Below are 17,471 nucleotides of genomic sequence, written 5' to 3'. Positions count from 1 at the left end.
AGAACAGCTTGTGCAGAGGCCCAGCGACAAAGCCACTGCGCCAGGGCAGCCTGCTGCCTGTGCCCAGGCGTGGGTCTGCCTGTGGCCAGAACTTGGCCTGGCCTGCGTACTCCGTCCCCTCATCCTCCCTCCTCCGGGCCTTTCTCACTCGGACTTTCTGTTTTGTTTTCTCTCCTCCCCTTTCCTCGCTTTGTTGTTTTGATCCATACTCTGAATGACTGGCTCACCCCCTCCCTGACCCATCCTTTAGGGAGATGTTAGATCCAGTGGGGTGGCCCTTCCCTTGCTACCGGGGCTTTGAAAACCTGGGTGTTGGTGTGTGTGTGTGTGTTTATGACAGCATGTATCCCCAAGGTCAGGACCCTGGCCCTGGCCACCCTACGCTCTGTGCTTGGAGCATCATGGCTGCTGGCCCCTGAGCTCTCCCCACCATCCCCCCTCAAGTCCCAGGGAGTCCTTGGGCCTAGGATCACACAGGGGCTGTGAGGGGAGCCCCATAAGGTCAGGTGTGGGACTAGACTGTCACCTTGGTCTCCCAGCCCTGCCACCCTGCTGTCCTCTGTGACTGACACATATCACTTCCCTGATCCCCCTCAAGATCATTTCATCCACCCCCCCGGCCTCCCACATGGGTAGCTAAGCTTTCTAGAACAGCTTCCTTCAGTGCTTTTCATCCCTACTCACATACTTATGGCTGTTTTACAGACAGGAAAACTGAGGCCCGGCAAAGGCAAGCAGACAGAGATGACACCCCTGAGCAGGTGTGGACCCAGTCCTCTCCTGTGCCCTGTAGCGCAGGGGTGCTATGTTTTAGAAAGAGGTCAGTGGAAGCTGTTACCAGGGCCTAAGGGGTGTGGGTCTGAAAGACCAGCCCTGCCCCTCCACCAATGTCCCAGTCCTCGCTGCTGCCTGCCTGAGGGACCCACAACCACTGCAGCCGTCTCCTCCTTGGAGGTCTTGGGGTGTCTACTACCTTCTGCCCCCGGCTGCCAGCCATGTGCCTGGCTGATAGTGAGCCTGGTCCAGGGAGGGCTTGGAAGGCCGCACCAGGAGGTTAGAGAAGTATGCCTGGAATGCTGGGTCTAGGTGACCCATAGGCCTGACTTGGGAGGTGTGTGCATCCTCCTGAAGGAAGTCTTCCTATTATGTGGCAAGCGATGGCTCTGCCATAAGTTTTAAAGAAACACTAACATTGGAAGTAGCTGACGTTGGGCAGCCAGGGCCCAAGCTCGGCTGGCACGCACCTGCAGGGCTGAGCTTAACCCGATGCCAAGGTCAGGGGACCTGCAGCCTCAGATTATTCCTCCGAAAGCCATACGGCAGTTATACTGCAGGATATTACAATGTCATTGCTTTGTTTAGCTTTGTTGGTGGGCCCATGGTTGGGAACTTCAGCTTTGGGTCGAGAATTGACTTGCCCAGGTTTCTGTCGCTGTCCCAGGCCTCAGTTTTCACAGCTGTAAAGTGGGCACAGAAACCAGGGCTTCTAAAGTGAAGATGATTCATGGAGTTGGAGGCTACAGGGGGGCCGAGTAGTGCTGTCATCGTAGCTGTTACTGCCCTGTCCCCTCTGCCCTGAGCCTCCCAGACCCCAGGCTCCCGGGGCAGTGACAGCTGCCTCCTGCATCCTCCTCTTGTGTTCTGAACACTTCCTCCCACCAACAGTGCCGTCTGCCAGGAGGAAGTCGCATCCCCGGTTAGTGCAGGGTGACCAGGAGGGCAAGACCCAGCATTCAATGCTGTGTCAGGCACAGAGGGTAGCCTGTGACTCCCAGGTGGGCTTGGGAGAGCCCAGGCGTGAGACAGGGCCTCTGTCCTTGCTCCTGCCTTCTCGGGGTGTGTGAGTGTGTGTGTGTGTGTGTGTGTGTGTGTGTGTGTGTGTGTGTGGAGTGGCTCTGTCTCCTCACTGTGCTGATGTGTAGGTAGGTATGGTGGTAGGGGTCACAGCACTGGTCCCACCAAGTGGCAGGAGCAGAGCTGGGATTTGAACCTGCATCTCACCCGCAGTATTCTGCATGCTCCTCTGGGACTCAGTCTGCCAGGCTGAGAGGTGGGCCCTTGACACCGGGGGTTCAGTCCTTCCCTGACCTCAGCAGGCAGCGAGACTGTGGAGCCGCTGACAGCTCCAGTCCTCATCATCTACCTCGGCCAGCCTTGTGGGACTGCACTCACTTGCCGACCTTGGCAAAGGGGTGCTGCGGAGGGCTGGCCTGGCATTGTTTTTCCAAGGTTGACGTCAGGGCAGCAGGTTTAGGGTTTCGTCTGGGAGACAAAGGCTGCTTTGTAGCTTCTGCTGAGTCCAGGCACATCGCAAACCCCCCCCCCCCCCAGAAGTGGAGAATGAGCTGGAAGGGGTTTCAGGGCCCTGGGGCAGAGGAGCGCTGGGAGGCGTGGCTTGTTCAGCTCCTCCAGGAAGGCTGCCAGGATCTCACAGTCCAACCACACCCTTGCGGCTCCCGTTACAGGAGCTCCCGTGCTCTGGGGATGTGCCCATTGCACAGATGGGAAGACTGAGCCTTGACAGGTCCCATGACTCATGACTTGTCATGGCAGAAAGGTGGCAGAGCTGGATGGGCACTTGGCCTCTGGTCCTTCTAAGCTCATCCTGGGGTCCATTCATTTTCCTCCAGCTTGTGGAGGGCCGCTCACACAGCCCAGAGAGCACAGAGGTCAGTTCTCGGAGCATCATAGCTCATACCTCTTTCTTTTCAGAATGCAGAGTTGGGTCACCGTGCTCAGAGCAGGTGCTGCATGTATGTGTGTGCACGAGCGAGCATGTACACGTGTGTATACCTGAGTGAAGCCAGGGAGACCTTGTGGGCAGGTGGGAGAGTCATCCTAGGACCCATCTAGGACCTTCCCTTCTTGGTCAGGGTCACCCCACGTTGTCATATGCCTCCTGTCATTTCCTGGTCCCCTGCACTCAAGCCCTGTGTGTGGGCTTTGGGAGTGACCCCTAAGAACCTAGGAAATGCTGATCGCTAGAGGCCTTGGAGATTGTCCATCTGCTATGCCGCAGGAGCCAGAGAGGGCCAGCGACTTGCCCAAGGTTGTACAGCAAGTAGGTGGCGAAGCTAGGCCTTGGAGGTGAGGCTGTGGCTCCCAGTCCTGCTCCTGGGTGGCAGCCCCCACCCCCAGCTCGGCCCTCCTCAGCGTTCTGGGCTTTTCTGGAAACTCCCACAGCCTCTGTCTGGAGACACATGCAGAGGTGCTTGGGCCGGGGGCAGGGGGAGCAGTGTGCAGGCTCCAGGTGGGGACACAGTGTGGCCATGCTCTGCCCACCTCCACGCGGAGCTGGCCGAGCCCCTGGCGCTCAGCCACGGAGGCCGTGTTGTCAATGTCCTTGCTGCTTGGCTCTCGGCAGACACCACCTCTTCCTCCTCCTTGGCGCTGAGCCTGGGACCATCACAGATCCTGCTTAGAGGCCTGCAAAGATCATTCCAGAACTTCCTCTAGATGTGCCTTGCAGGGTCTTTATGGCCCATCCCATTGGGAAGTGCTTCGTGGTGTCTAGCTCACAATTCTGACTGCTGCACCTTCACCTTCTTGTGTGGTTGTTCATGGAGCGGGGTAGTGGGTGGACATCCATTGTGTGGCCGGTCTCAGGCGTACACTCACTGACTGCTTGCCTAAAGTGTGTCTTGACTCAAGACACGAGTCGGGGTTCGTGCACCACAAAGAAAGGTTCAGGTGGTCCCTATAGGACCCTGCACAGGGCAGGCCATCTGCATGGCTGTCCAGCTCCGCAGCAGCTGCTGCGGGCCTCCCAGCCTGGAGGTCCCCGCCCTGTCGGGGTGCTGGGAGTGAAGCATCCAGCCCCAGTGGTACTGCAGGGCTCCATGGTCCCCAGTCGGTGCCCATGCAGATCTCTGGCCAGCCAGGGTTGCCCTCACCTCGCGCACTCCCCACTGGCCGTCATTCCCTCTCACCTCGCGGCCTCTCAGCCATCCTTTCCTGCCTTAGTGGAGGGCCCTTGAGGCCTCAGACCCAAATATACTTGGGTCAGTCGGTTGCCAAAGTGCCAGGCAGGAAGGGGTTAAGCAGTTCCACCTGCCACTGCTGGACTCTCCCAGCTGGTGTCCCAGCCCCTCAGGCCCCCCAGGCCATCTGGCCTGACAGAAGCCACTCTGTGTCCCATCTGTCCCAAGGCAAAGTCACCAGGCAGAGCAGGCCTGTGCCTTTGTGGGCCTGCTGTGGTGGGCTGGGCTGCATCTGTCCCTGCCCAGTCATGCCCGGTCAAGTTGTCCCCTGCCTACTGCCCTGGGGCGGCTGTATGTGAGGCAGGGAGAAGCAGAGGTGGGCTTCTTGTGGGATGGGTCCCAGGTCACCAGGCAGCCAGGCAGGACCCCCACCCAGGCCTTCTCCACCTCCCAGCCGTCCGTCCATGGTCCCGCCATCCTACTGCCCTCTCCCCCTGCCACCAGACTGCCTTCTCCTGTTTGTTCTGAGACCACCTGGCACTGAGAGGCAAGTCCAGCCTTTGCCATCATGCATCACGCAGATCTGCCTGGATTCTGGTGTCTGTACCTGTGTAAGGGGAACAGAAGCAGGAGTCGCCACAGAGTCAGATGGCCAGGACTCAAGTCCCAGCTCTCCCATATCCCAGCTGCGTGACCTCGGGCAGTTTAGTTCTTGTATCTGCTCGGGCCTCAGTTTGCTCATCTTTAAAATGGGTGTGAATATAGTACCACCCTCACCCAGTTGTTGTGCGGATTAAATGAGTTACTAGTCCCTAACTCATACTGTCAGCTCACAGCATGAACCGACGTGGCTAGGCAGCCTTGGCCAAGTCACCTGACCTCTGCAAGCCTCAGTTTCCCCATAAGCGACATGCACGTGAGAAAATGGGAACACCCCCCCACCGCCCCACCGTGAGATGCTGCCAGGGGCTTCACTCTTACAATGGGCCTCTGAGGATCTTTGCTCTTGTTCCTTATCTCTCCCAACCCCCAACTTGAGCCAGACCTGCTTCTCTCTGCTGTGAGTGGGGGCACTTGGAAGAACACACTGGAGTGGGGGTGCCCAGTACCCCACTTCTGCCCTCCCTGGCTGCTTCATGTTATGGTGGATGTCAGGGCCCACTGTGGCAACAAAAGAAACAGGTGCCAAGCAGTGGGTCCCACCCCAGGCTGTGTTTAGTCATTAATTGCACTTCTGGTGCAGGCCACTATAACCTACTTGCTTGTGGCAGCTGAACCTGCAGCCAGCTCCTTCCCAGCTGGTCAGGGTAATGACGGGACTGCCGGCCCTGGGGTCCCCACCACCACCCATTCACAGTTACACGAACCTCACATGTAACTGGCTGGCTCCTCATCACTGTTTATTGTTCAGGACTGCTTCCCTGTGCCACCACCTGGCGCCTGGCACCTGGCAGGGTGACCAAGGGCACGTCTGATGGCCTGAACTGCCGAATGTCCCCCTGTGACGTGTGCAGATCCTGTAGTCTGGGTTTCTAGTCAACCCCAGAGCCAGAGTATGCACCTCATTCAGCTCACGTCTCCCCCATTTCATGCTTGAGGAGGCTGAACCAAGCAGGTGGCTTGGCTCGAGGCTGCAGGGTTTGAAACCAGGACAGGGCATGTCCCAAGTCTTGCCTAGTGGACTCTGCCTGGCCGCTGACCCCCTTCCCCACTACCTTCGTCGAGAGAGTTTTGGAATCCAAGGCAGTTGGCCCCCAGGCTGGTGAGGGCGAGGGACGTAGCACTGATGGGAGGTCACCCTAAGCTGTGGCCACAGTGCCCTGCGTTTACCTGCAGGGCCGCCCATCTCTTGGAATAAACAGCAGAGAGACCCAAGTGCACATTAGGTTTCCAAAATAGCCTTGGGAGCTACTGTTTTCCTCCAAACTATAAACAAACCTAGGTGGGGCCTCCCACCCCCTCCTGGGCTCCGAACTCTGGGCCAAGGTGCCCGGACCCCTCCCTGCTGCCTTCCAGATTTGGACAAGAGCTGGCAACCTGGAAACTGAGAACTGGCTGATGCTGGGGAAGGGGGTGAGGAGGAGGAGGGTCTCTGGGGCGCTTGGGCAGAAAGGTGTTGCCCTACGGATGGAGAGCATGGCAGCACCCTTGCCACTGTCTGCCCCTGGCTTCGAGATGGAGAGATCTGGTCTGGACCAAGGAGCTCATCTGGGGAAACTGAGGTGGGAGGGGCAAAGGGAAGGCCAACTCCAAGGCCTCAGCGAGTCGGGGCTGCACTGGCTGCAGGTCCTGGAGCAACACTCAGTGAGCGTGTTTCATCCAGTGAGCATTTATGTGCTGCCTGCTGCATGCCAGGCTCAGTGCTGGCATGGAGTCCCAGGTGAGACCAGTGAGACGAGCGATGAGCTTGACCTTGTAGGAGCTGAGTGGAGCAGGGGAGACCAGCAGTGACCTGCAAGTCTTGGCAGTCTGGAAGAGGGGCCCTTGACCTTGCCTGAGAGCCAAAGGCCTGCTGAGGCAGAGCGTTTATAAACTGAGATGAGAGAGATGGGGAGCAGTGATGAAGGGGAGACCGTGTGGAATCTTCCGGGTGGAAATGGCAGCACGTGCCAAGGCCTCGGAGGTGCGATGCAGCTGGGCACACGCTCGGGTGGGAGGCGCTGATGGAGCACTGGCTCTTCATGCCCCATTCTGTGCGGTTGGCACCCAGTGGGTGAGACCACGTCCCAGGCATCACTGTTTCTTTGCACCTTGGGAAAGGCAGTCTGGGCACCAGGAGGAGAGTTAGGGCACAAGGTGGAGTCTCTCTCCAGCTGGGAGAGAGGCAGTGTTTAATAGGGAAACTGAGGCACCAAGCAGTGTTGACCGTGCTTCTCCTCGGTGCCCTGGGCAGCTGCTCCAGGGGCCAGCAGCCTCCAGCCCTGTGAGCGAGCAGCTTTTCACACACGGTACTTCTCAGGGGCAAAGAAGCCTTTTCTTGAGCCACGCCCTTGGTCCAGTGGCCCACTCCAGCTGTGTGTGTTGGCGTGGACCACAGTGTCTCGTTGGCAGGGTTGTTTAGGGGATGGCCACAAGAGCCACCTGGGAGGATGCCACCGTGGATTCGGGCTTGGGAACCATCTCTCTGATCCTTCTTTTACTTCGAAGAAATCTAATGAAAATAAACAACCGAAAAGGAAGATCTCAGACAATGCCAGTGCTGACAGGGGCTCCTCCAGGGTGGGGTGGCCGGGGAGGTTTCAAACTCTTTTTGTTTGATTTATTTCCTGTTGCAATTAATGTGAGACCCTCATGCAACTTCAAACAAGGCAAAAATGAGTAGGCGTCTCCTTAAAATCCACACCTCACCTCGGTCAAGAGGCTAAGACGTGATTGTCTTCATAAAATGTCAGTGGTTTCGATGTTATGGTTATGTGCCCGACCTCATTCAAAATCAGAAAGCTCCACACGAAAAAGGAGACTAGTGTTTCTGTTGCTAAAACAAAAGTATCCGAGGCTCAGTCCTTTACAAAGAATAGAGGATTCCTTAGCTCGGGGCTTTGTAGGCTGAAAGTTAGAATAGTGTGGTGCCAGCTATGTCCCGCCTTGGAGGGTGGCACCCTTCTGGGGTGTGTGCAGGAGACCTGGGGCACGTGGCGAGACAGGAAGCCCCTTCCAGGGCTTTCCCCCATGACACAGCAAACTCCACCGGGCCTCGCCTCTTAAAGGCCCCACCACCTCTTACATGGCCACCCTGGGGGCCAGGCTTGCAGCACAGAAACTTCTGGGGAAACACACCTCGTACCCACATCCGAACCACAGCAGAGAGGGCGTTCGGTACTGTGAGGATGTGAGGCCGAGGGAAGGGAGCCAGGCACTCCATCCATCGCCTGTGGCTTCCAGAGGTAGGTCAAGTGGGCAGATTCTTAGAGAAAGGAAGTAGACAGGTGGCTGGAGGGAGGGGGGAGCCTGGGGCGGGGAGGAAGGGAGGGAGCATCCTCCTTTAATGAGTGTGGCACTTTGGTCCAGCAAGATGACCAGAGCTCTGTGGATGAAGGGTGGGGAGGGCCTCGCAGAAGTGTGGGCATGCTTTATGCAAACTGGCGGCACTGCTCAGTGGTGTGTGTTGTACGTTTTACCACGATTAAGAAGCAAAGATGCACAGTGACAAGCCTTCCCTCCCCACCAGGCCCCCAGCTGCCTGGCAGCCCATGCTTCCGGGGCCATGGTGGTCATGGCTTTCTGCCTCTGGCCCCGAGTACCAACAGGTGAGGGCAGTTTGGGTGGGATCTTCACTTCTGTACTAAGCGGCATCCCGCCTCCTGGCCTGGGGGGGCCCCAGTGAGCATCTCCTAAGGACACAGCTGTGGCTCCTGGGCACCAGCTCCTGAGTTTTTGACTGCCTCCTGGGGTGAGATGTAGCTGGTTGTGATGGGCCCTCTGAGGATGGGAGCATGACTCCGAGAGGCCTCCTAGGTGCCAGGCACTGGATGTGGTGCTGGCTGGGCACTGAGTGAGCTGAGAAGTCCTCCTGTGGTTTTTGTTTGTTTGTTTGTTTGTTTGTTTTTGGGGACAGCTCGTTGTCACTGCGCATTGGCAGCAGGGGCTGCCCCCCTAATGGCACCACATGTCCTGCGTGGCCAGAGAGGCAGGCAGGCTCTGACCAATCTTAGCATTCTCTGTGACATCTTTACTCCGAGCTGGCCCTGTGCTAAGTGTTGTGCACACCACAACTTGTTTTCTACAACAGTGCCCTACTAGGAGCTAGCCTGTCTGCGTCCTGGACCGCAAGGGATATGTGCTTCACCCAGTGGCATGGGACACACAGCTCAGAAGCCATAGTGCCTGTTCACCTCCCTGTAGCCCAGGCTGGTGGGAGAGACCTCCTTGGTCAGTGCCAGATCAGTCTGACCGGAGTCACTGCCCCTCCTGGCAATTCCATAGTACAGCATACAGGGATGCCAATTGTCTCAAACTATAGCCCTGGCTGGGAACAGGGCAGGGAAGGGACAGAAACCTCCCTGCGTTTGAAGCCTGCACCTGCCACCCCCTTTATAAACTATATCCGCCCAGAGGAGGCCTTTACAACCTCCCAGTGCCCTTCATGGATGACTACTCAGGAGGCTCAGAGACAGGGGTCCATTTGTCCAGGAGCAGGTGGCCACAAATGTTGGGACTTCAACCCAATCCCCTTCAACTCTAGAGCAAGTGTTTGTTGTTTTAAGGTTTATGAATTTGAAAGGCAGAGTGCCAGAGAGAGTTTCCATTTGCTAGTTGACTCCCCAAATGCCTTCAACAGCCAGGACTGGGCTGACGCCAGGAGACAGGAACTCCATCCGGACCTCCCACATGAGTACCAGGGACCTGAGCACTTGAGGCACATTTGCTGCCCTCCCCAGTGCATTAGCGGGAAGCTGGATCAGAAGTGGAGCCACTGGGATTCAAGCCAGTGCTCTGACTGCGGATGCAGGCGTCACAAGCAATGGCTGCCCCGAAGTGCTGGTGCCAAAGCCAGTATTTTTTATGCTTGCCAGGTGCCAGCCTCAGCTGGTTGTCTGGGCCAGTGGTGGCGGTGGCTTGCTCAGGCGTGTCTCCATTGGGTCTGAGGTCAAGAGCAAGCCAACCCTCTGGCTCAACAGCTCTTTTTCCAAGCCAGTGACTGGGACTCCACAAGTGCACATGAGCGTGTCTGATCCTGGTGCGTTTTCTGGACAATGTGTGGTGGGGAGAGAGCCTTATGGAGTTAGGAGACACTGTTTTGCCCTCTGCCCTCGAGCTGCTCACGCTTGGGCGTCCAATGGATCCGAATTAGCCTTGGGCAAACCGGTTCCCCAGAACCTCAGTTTTCTCATCTGTAAACTAGGAGTGATGATGCTTGGCCCATAGAGCTGCAGTGGAAGTTTGAGATGGTGGGATGACCAGACCAACACAGAGTCAGCACTTTATCAGAAAGGCTATGTCCTCCCTGTTTGCTGGGAGAGCAGAGTCTGATGAGCAAAGTAGGTAGATGAAATTTCCTGGCACCCTTGGTGCTGTGGCCTGGGTCTAGTATACTGGGAGCATCGTGACTTATCGTGGGGCAGTCACAGAGGGCTCCCTGGAGGAGGTGATTGGAGCTGCACCCAGGCCTTGAGGGTGCCCCAGAGATCTCGGGCTGGCCCACTCTAGGGACATGGGTTCCTCCTCCTGGGGGATGTCCCTTGAATCACTGCCCTTCTCAGTGTGGCTGGATCTGTGGGACGGCACCCACTCGGGTGTGGTGTCCAGCCAGAGCTGCTTATAGGGTGCTGCCCACTCTTGGTCTCTCCCAATTTCTCTAAGGTCATGACACCAATTGCCTGCTCACGGGATGCCTGCACTGTGCCGGGCACCTTCCCAGCATTATTCCTGGGAGTGTTTGCAGGACACCACCTGTGTGGACGTGAAGATTGAAGCTCAGAGAACATGGGCAGCTTGCCTTGGGCTGCACAAGATGTGTAGCTGGGGTTCGATCTCGGGACCTCTGGCTCTGGACCACGACCCCCACCCCACCTGAACTGCTTGCGCTGGCCAGAGCTCAAGGACCGGCTGCATGAAATGGCTTTGTGGTCAGTGTGAGGCAGTTGTCCAGGGACCATGGCTTTCTGACATGGCTGACTGGGTGTGGTGCATTTATCATTTGATACCGCTGCATTCATCATGGGACAGTGAATCTAGGAAAGGAGAAGGGACTTACCCAAGGTCTGAGAGCCGGCCAGGGGCAGAGGTGGCCCTCGATACCGGATTTCCTGCTCAGTGCTGGCTACCTTGTGGTTGGAGGTATTTGGGACTCTGGGGACCCAGCTGGGTATTTGCTGTCCCTCTCCTGTCTCTCTTGGGGGGCTGTTGGCCCCTCACAGTGAGCTGTGAGACCAGCCAGCTACCCTGCAGGGGTATCCTTGGTCCCCAGGAAGCAGGTAGGACATGTGGCTGACTCCTTGCAGCCCCTCCCCACGACCCAAGGTCAGCACCTGCTCTGCCTCCCCGCTGGGATGATCCTGTACAGTGATGACAGCGCCTCTGCTCTCGGCTGCTCCTGGATCCCCTGAGGGTCAGGACGGGGTACAGCAGTGCTCCTGATTTGGTGGTCGGGACCTGTGTCCAGCCAGCTGCCCCTTCCTCCCCTCAACAGGGACAGTCAGGGAGCCTCCCTTGAACCCACTTTTCTGAACCCTACAGGGTAGGTTTGCTAACCCTGTTATTACAGAAGTGGAAACTGAGGTTCTAGGCTCTCTGGGAAGCACAGATAATAGGCGACTTTTCCGCTTTCCTGCTGTTCCTGGTGGGGCTGGCGGACAGAGCTGTGACCTTTCTGGGTCGTGTGTATGTGTTTCATTATTTAACTGAGTGAGAGAGAGGGCAAGAGACAGAGAGCTCCCATCTGCTGGTACACTCCCTAGATGCCTGGAATGTGGTTGGGCCCAAGGCATGGGAGCTGGGAATTCAATCCTTGTCTCCCTCTTGGGTACCAGGGATGCAGTGACTTGAGCCATCCCCTGCTGCCTCCCAAAGTCTGCATTGGTGGGAAGCTGGAGTGAGGAGCCAGGAATGGAACCGCAGGCAGCACTGCGATGTGGACTTTGGATGACTTAAGCATAAGGCTAATGGGCCTTTTCCTGCTTATAAACCGTGTGTGTGTGTTAGTTTGTTCTAAAGGCAGAGTTATACAGGGCGAAGGAGAGACAGGGGGAGTCTCCTACCTGCTGGTTAGCCAGAGCTGGGCGAGGCAGAAGCCAGAAGTCCAGGAGCTTTTTCACCTGGGTCTCCCACATGGGTACCAAATCCCAAAGCACTTGGGCCGTCCAAGCACCTGTGCAGCTGGGAACACGCCCACGAGAACTCTGTGTGTGTGTGTGTGTTGAGGGGGTTGGTGAATGACAGGCAAGTGAGGGCATGAGAGCTGCCACCCCTGGGGATGTCTGCTATAGAGGGCATGCGGGCCTGCTGTTGCCCAGGAGAACGGTGGGTGGAGCTAGTGACCTTAGGGCTATCTCCTCTTCCTGGGCTTAGCAGGGGACAGTCCTCAGAGTCTACAGATGACCAGTGTCATGGCCAGAGGGGTTCTGGGAGATGATGGTAGAGATGGGGAGACTGATGCCGCCCGAGGCGAGGCTGATCTGGGGTCATGCTGGCAGTCAGTCCCACAGCCCGAGACCCTCTCCCTGTGGGAGGTGCCATGGACCACCGTCCCCAGCTTGCCCACCAGACAGCTTGAACACACCTGGTCTGCTGGGGTTCCTCGCTTATACCTTTGTGGCAGGTTGAAGAAAAGACCTGAGTGTGTGTCTGGGCAGGTGGCGGCATGGCGGGCGGAGGGGCATACTTGGGCGGTGCCCATCACCAGCCCGCAGCCTGTGCTCCAGCTGCCCAGGCCATTACCGCCCGTCTGTAATGGAATCGGTTGCCCTGGTTAAGTGTTCGCATTAAATTAATACTCCTCAGCAGAGACAATCAGTTGGCATTTAATTTGTGTTTCCTCTTGTGAGCCAGAGTGCAGCTGGGCAGCTGGGCTCTGGGGGGCATGGCTGTGACGTGCACCTGCCTAGGATCAGGGTTCCATGCAGATGGATGGAGCAGGAGGATGGCAGGGAATCCTGTTGGTTTCCCATGAAGGGCTGGGTTGAGCAGGGTCCATGGGAGGTCCGCGGGGGCACCCCCTGCTCATTGCCCCCGAAGGGGACTCCCAGCATGGTAAGCGAGGGGACAGTGACGAGGGAGAGCGTCCACATGTCGCGCACAGATCCCTGCAGGGAGCCAGGCATCAGCCGTTGTGGCCGTGGGTTTTTGACCTTGTCTTCCCAGCCACGCCCGCCCCTATGCCTTCGGTCCTGGTATGTGCTTTTTGCTCCTGTGGTGGGAAGGGTTAGAAGGAGGGAGGGCCTTGGCTGGCACAGCAGTGGCTCAGAAACTGGAAGGCAGGGGACTGCCCGAACCGCCTCTGGTCCTACTCAGATTACTCTACATAAGGCAGGACCCGGGCGTGGGCCCACCCTGCTGGGAGTCCTGGGCAGGGCACTGCCTGGGCACAACAGGGTGGCACCTCTGTGCCCTCGCAGGTGGGCAGCGCAGAGCTGAGGAGAGCCGGCTTTGCCAGGTAGCTTGCAATCGAGTCACAGGTTCCAGCCCCGCGCCAGGCAGGCGGCTGGTTCTACTGAAATGGGGGAGCTCCCTGCGGGCCAGGGTGGCGTGGAAAGGGCACGAGCTACCGACTTGCCCGGGAGGAGACTGCTGCCACCTGCATTCTGCCAGGGGCTGGGCCCACACTTGGCCCAGAATAAAGTTTTCCACTGATGACAGCATCCCAGCCTCACCTGAGCTGTTTCCCATCACCTGGGTGTGCCAGCTGCTGGCCTTCCTGGGCAAGGTGGGAACCATTGCAGTGGCTCCTCCCAGCTCTGTGTCTAGCCTTGAGTTCCCAGAGAGCTGCCCAGCCTCAGTTGTCCACTGGGTGCCTGGGGCAGGACTGGGTGTTGTCACCCACACTGTCCCCCTCACATAAGATATGCTTCCCAGCTCATAAGAGGGAAGACTGAGTCCTTGGCATGCCTACATGGGTCCTGTACTGCCCAAGCATCTCAGGACTCTCCAACCGGGGCTGTCCCCAGAGCACTAATGGTTCTGCCTTTGCCCCAAGCCGGAAATGGAGCCCCGACACAGCCCCCTGCACTCAGCACAGGAAGTGAGAGGTCTGTGAGTCAGCCCCTCTGCCAATGACTTCAGCGCGGGTTTCCGTCCCTCTGGGGGCCTGGCTTTGTGGGTCTGAGTGTCCACTTGGGCCGCCTGGGAGGGGGAGGAGTAGGAGAGCTGGTCGGAGTGTGGGCTGGGTGGGGCTGGGGGTGGGGGGTGGTGTCAAGGCCGTCCATTCCTCCTCCCAGGGACCAGCTGGGTTGGCTCTTCCCACACGTGCTCTCTGCGGAAGCACCCCAGGAATGCGAAGGGGGGTGCACATCTGGCTGGGCTGGCAGCTGCCGCCTCCCCCTCCCGGTCCGGGGTGAATGCTTGTCCCCCTGGAACGGTGGCAGTGGGGGCTCAGACTCTGGATTGCTCTGGAGTCATTTCCACTCCCTGCGCTTTGTCCCACCATCCCTGCCTCCACCCTGTGGCCCCAGGGCTGTGGGCTGTGGGATTGGAAGGCCGGCTTCTTCTCCCAGCCGGCTTCCTGCCTGGCCACCCCTCCCCCTGGCCTGGCGTCTCCCTAGAGAGGCTGTGCTGGGAACTTGGCTCGGGGAACCACGCCCCCCCCCAGCCTGAGAAGTGAAGGCTCAAGATGCTGTGGGGGTGGGGACCCCAGGGAGCGTGTGCAGCTTGGATCCATTCATTCATGCCTGACTCTACTCTCGCTACTGCCCCCATGCCAGGCAGGGAACACTGCGGGGTGCAGGGGCGTGGCCAGTCCTCAGGCACCAGCACCAGATGTGGCTGCTCTTCAGGGACCTTTGGTTTCCTCTTTGCCCAGTCTGGCCACGGCCGGCTGCCTTGGAGCCAGAGGTGGAGGCAGCCGGCCCTGGCCCTTGGCACCCAGGACCACAAACAGCTGTCACAGGGCACCAGTGCCTTGAGATCCCATAGCAGAGGAAGAACAGTGGCTGACATCTGAGACCAGCTGGGAGGGGTGCTGGAGCTGCAGGAGGCCCAGGAGGGAGGGAGAGGAAGTGAGGTGCCTGCAGTGCCCTCTGCCCAGCCCATTTCCCCACCTGCCACATGGAGCTGGGCCTTGGGAAGGGCTACAGGTCGAACTTGCATGCATTAGGAACTGTTGGTTCAGGGCCGGTAGGGGTAGTCTAGACAGTCCAGGCCATGTTGGCACTGATTCCAGTTGTCCATGTTCTCCTAGCTTTTATTTTCCCATCTGTAAAATGGGGGTGAAGGTCTCTCTGAGTCTTTCCATAGCCTGGAGCCTGTGAGGCAGTGGGGTCCTGTTTGAAGGTTGCCTCTGGTGGGGAGGGGTGAGGGGCTTCCTCCAATGACAGGGCGTTCCATAGCCTGGGGTCCTTTGGCCAGATGGTACCCCTCCCTGCCCATCTGACAGAACCCCCTCGCTGCCTGCCTCAGAGGTGGTCTTTCCCCAGCAGCCTTGGCCTGCCTTCCTGCCCTCGCTGTCACTGGTGACCCCAGTAGTCCCTCCAGTCTCGGAGGGCCCAGGGGTTGGTTTGACCAGGCCTGAACTTGAATCCAGTCATTGACCCAGCTGTGGGCTGGTGCGAAAAGCAAGGATGGCAAAGTCTTGAAGGAAACGAAGTTTAGCAGCCCCTCCCCGCGAGCAGGTGCATGTGCTCTGTACCGCCACGTGGGCAGCTCAGGTCGGGTGCCGGGAGGGTGTCTGGGAGGCAGGTGTTGAAATCTCCCAGCCAGCAGCTTGGATGACCAGTTTCGGTGGAGCTGGGCGCTGGCCGGCTCTGGACAGAATTGCAGTGAATATGATGTGTCTGGGACGCCTTGAGAAACAGCTCGCCTGTCTGGCTCAGCGTACCCATCCGCCCGAGTGGCTCAAGGACAGAGCTTTTCAACATGGGTGCCTGCTGAGCCCGGTTTTCCCGCCATCCCGGGAGGGACCAGCCAGCTGATTGGAGAGTTGTCCTCAGACTCCTGGGGAGGGGAGTGGGGCGAGCCAGCCGGTGCACCTGCTGGGCTTTGGAAATAAAGGCCCGTGGAGTAAAACCGCTGGTGCTAAGCTGCTCCCTGGGGTGCAGTATGGGAAACATTAGTCAGGGGGAGGAGTGGGTGCAGATGGACGGGCAGGGGGGTGCAAGGCCTGGCCTCCCATCTGCCAGCGATCTGCTGTATACCCCAACCCCGGCCCTGTGGGATCAGGGTTCACGCGGTGAAGAACGCTGGGAGTTTCGTGGCCTTGCAGTGCAGTTGTGTGTGTGTTCCCGCTCCCTGCTGGCTGGCCATGTGACCTCAGACAAGAGGCTTCACCTGAATCTCAGCTGCCCTGGGAGGGTTAATAGTCACATTCCAGCAGATGATGTGTCCCTACAAGGTACTGAGCCCCATGCGCGGACCCAGACCGTCTGCCAAGACGCGGCTGCTGTTACCGTGTCTGGAGATCTAAACACAGGGCCTGGCGTTCACGCCCTGCGTTGCTTTGGGGCCGGTCACTTTCCTTCTTTGGGCCTCATTTTCTTGACCTGTGCAGTGGGTCTATGTGAGGCATTGGCTTCAACAGGGGTGGGAATGTCGGTGAGCTGCCCCAGGTGCCTGTGTCCGAGCCCCCTGCTCCCTTGTCTGCTGCTGGATACAGTAGCAAGGCTGGCCCCAGAAGCCAGGCTGCAGCCAGCCCTCCTCCACCCGGCTTGGGCACTGAGCCCCAAGTCTCCTCGGTGCCAGCGAGGCCAGGAGATGATTCAGCACGAGACCTGTGTCCTGGGCTCCTTGGCTCCCTAAGGGTAGTGCAGAAGGGGGAGTGGCCTGGAAACCTCTGCCCCCTTGGCCTTTCTGAACCCCTCCACATCTCTGGTGAGGCCAGGAGCCTTGCCCTGGTGTGTGGGATGACCCTGGACGAATGACTTGCCCATGCTTTGTCTCTGTGTCCCCCTCTGTTAGGGGCACCCAGGAGGGCGGTTCTGCCTGACTCAGGCCTCAAGATTCCCTGCTTGCCACTCTTTGACCTCCTATGCTTCTTGCAGCCCTGGCAGCAGCCCCAGCCGCTTGCGTCTCTGTCTGGACCCCGGAGCCCACAGCAGCTCCAGGCCTGGCCGCTAACCTCGAGGCTGGCAAAGACTGAAGAGACTTGGGAGAGGGAGCGTGGGTGTATCCGGGAGCCCCTGCTAGAGACGTCTCGTGTGGAGGCGGGGAGGCCCTTCCTTCTGTGTGTGCAAACAGTATCCGTTTTCTCTCATTTCCCAAAGCCGGTGACATCACTGACTGCATCCACCACACCCCGCCCCCCACCGCCGCCACCACCACCTCCTGGCCTATTTTTAGCTGGCCCCAGCCGCATCTTAAGAGGCTTCCAGGCCTTCCTGCTCCGCAGCCATGTAGGGAGGGCTACATGGGGCAAGAAAGACAGAAGCTGCGCTGTCTGTCTTAGGATGGGGCCCGTCCCAGCAACTACGGGACAGTGAGGAGAGCCAGGCTTGGCGGCCCCTGGGTCTTCTGGAAAGCCCCTGCGTGGGGACTCCCAGTGTTTAGCAGGAACCTGCCCACTGGGCTTGAGCTCTGGCTCCTCATCTGGGATTCAGTACCTCCCAGCAGGCTGCAGCCGAGCTCAACGGTGTGTGGAGGAGTTGGGGGATGGTTGGGAGGACTGGATATTTTGGGGAGAAAAGTGCCTGGGACAGAGGATGTCTCAGAAAAGGGGGGCTGGGGCTGTCACTCTCACTGTCCTCCAGCCCGTTGTCCTGTGGGCAGTGCCTGGGGTGCCCTGTGAATCCCCTGATCTTGCCTCATGCCTACAGGGCATGACCCATGGGAAGCCCCTGGACCTGGGTCTGGCCCGTCATGATCTCTGAAGAGATGATGGCTGTTTTGACGGAGTAAAACAGGCTGGAGTTTGAATTCCAGTCCAACGTGTCAGCTAGTCCTGGGCCTCTGGGTGAGGCTTTGAACTCC

The 17,471-nt window shown here is 58.5% G+C and overlaps 1 protein-coding gene across 1 annotated transcript in view; it reads left to right on the top strand.

The window, feature by feature from the left end:
* The window catches only part of IFFO2 (intermediate filament family orphan 2), a 41,369-nt gene that overhangs the window by 11,260 nt on the left and 12,638 nt on the right, over positions 1 to 17,471 (top strand). The gene's annotated exons all lie outside the window — the stretch shown is intronic.

This window comes from Ochotona princeps, chromosome 2 (assembly GCF_030435755.1).
Source record: "Ochotona princeps isolate mOchPri1 chromosome 2, mOchPri1.hap1, whole genome shotgun sequence".
In the NCBI taxonomy this organism is placed as follows: domain Eukaryota; kingdom Metazoa; phylum Chordata; class Mammalia; order Lagomorpha; family Ochotonidae; genus Ochotona; species Ochotona princeps.
Note: the sequence above shows the minus strand (reverse complement) of the source record. Positions and strands in the feature narration are given on the sequence as shown.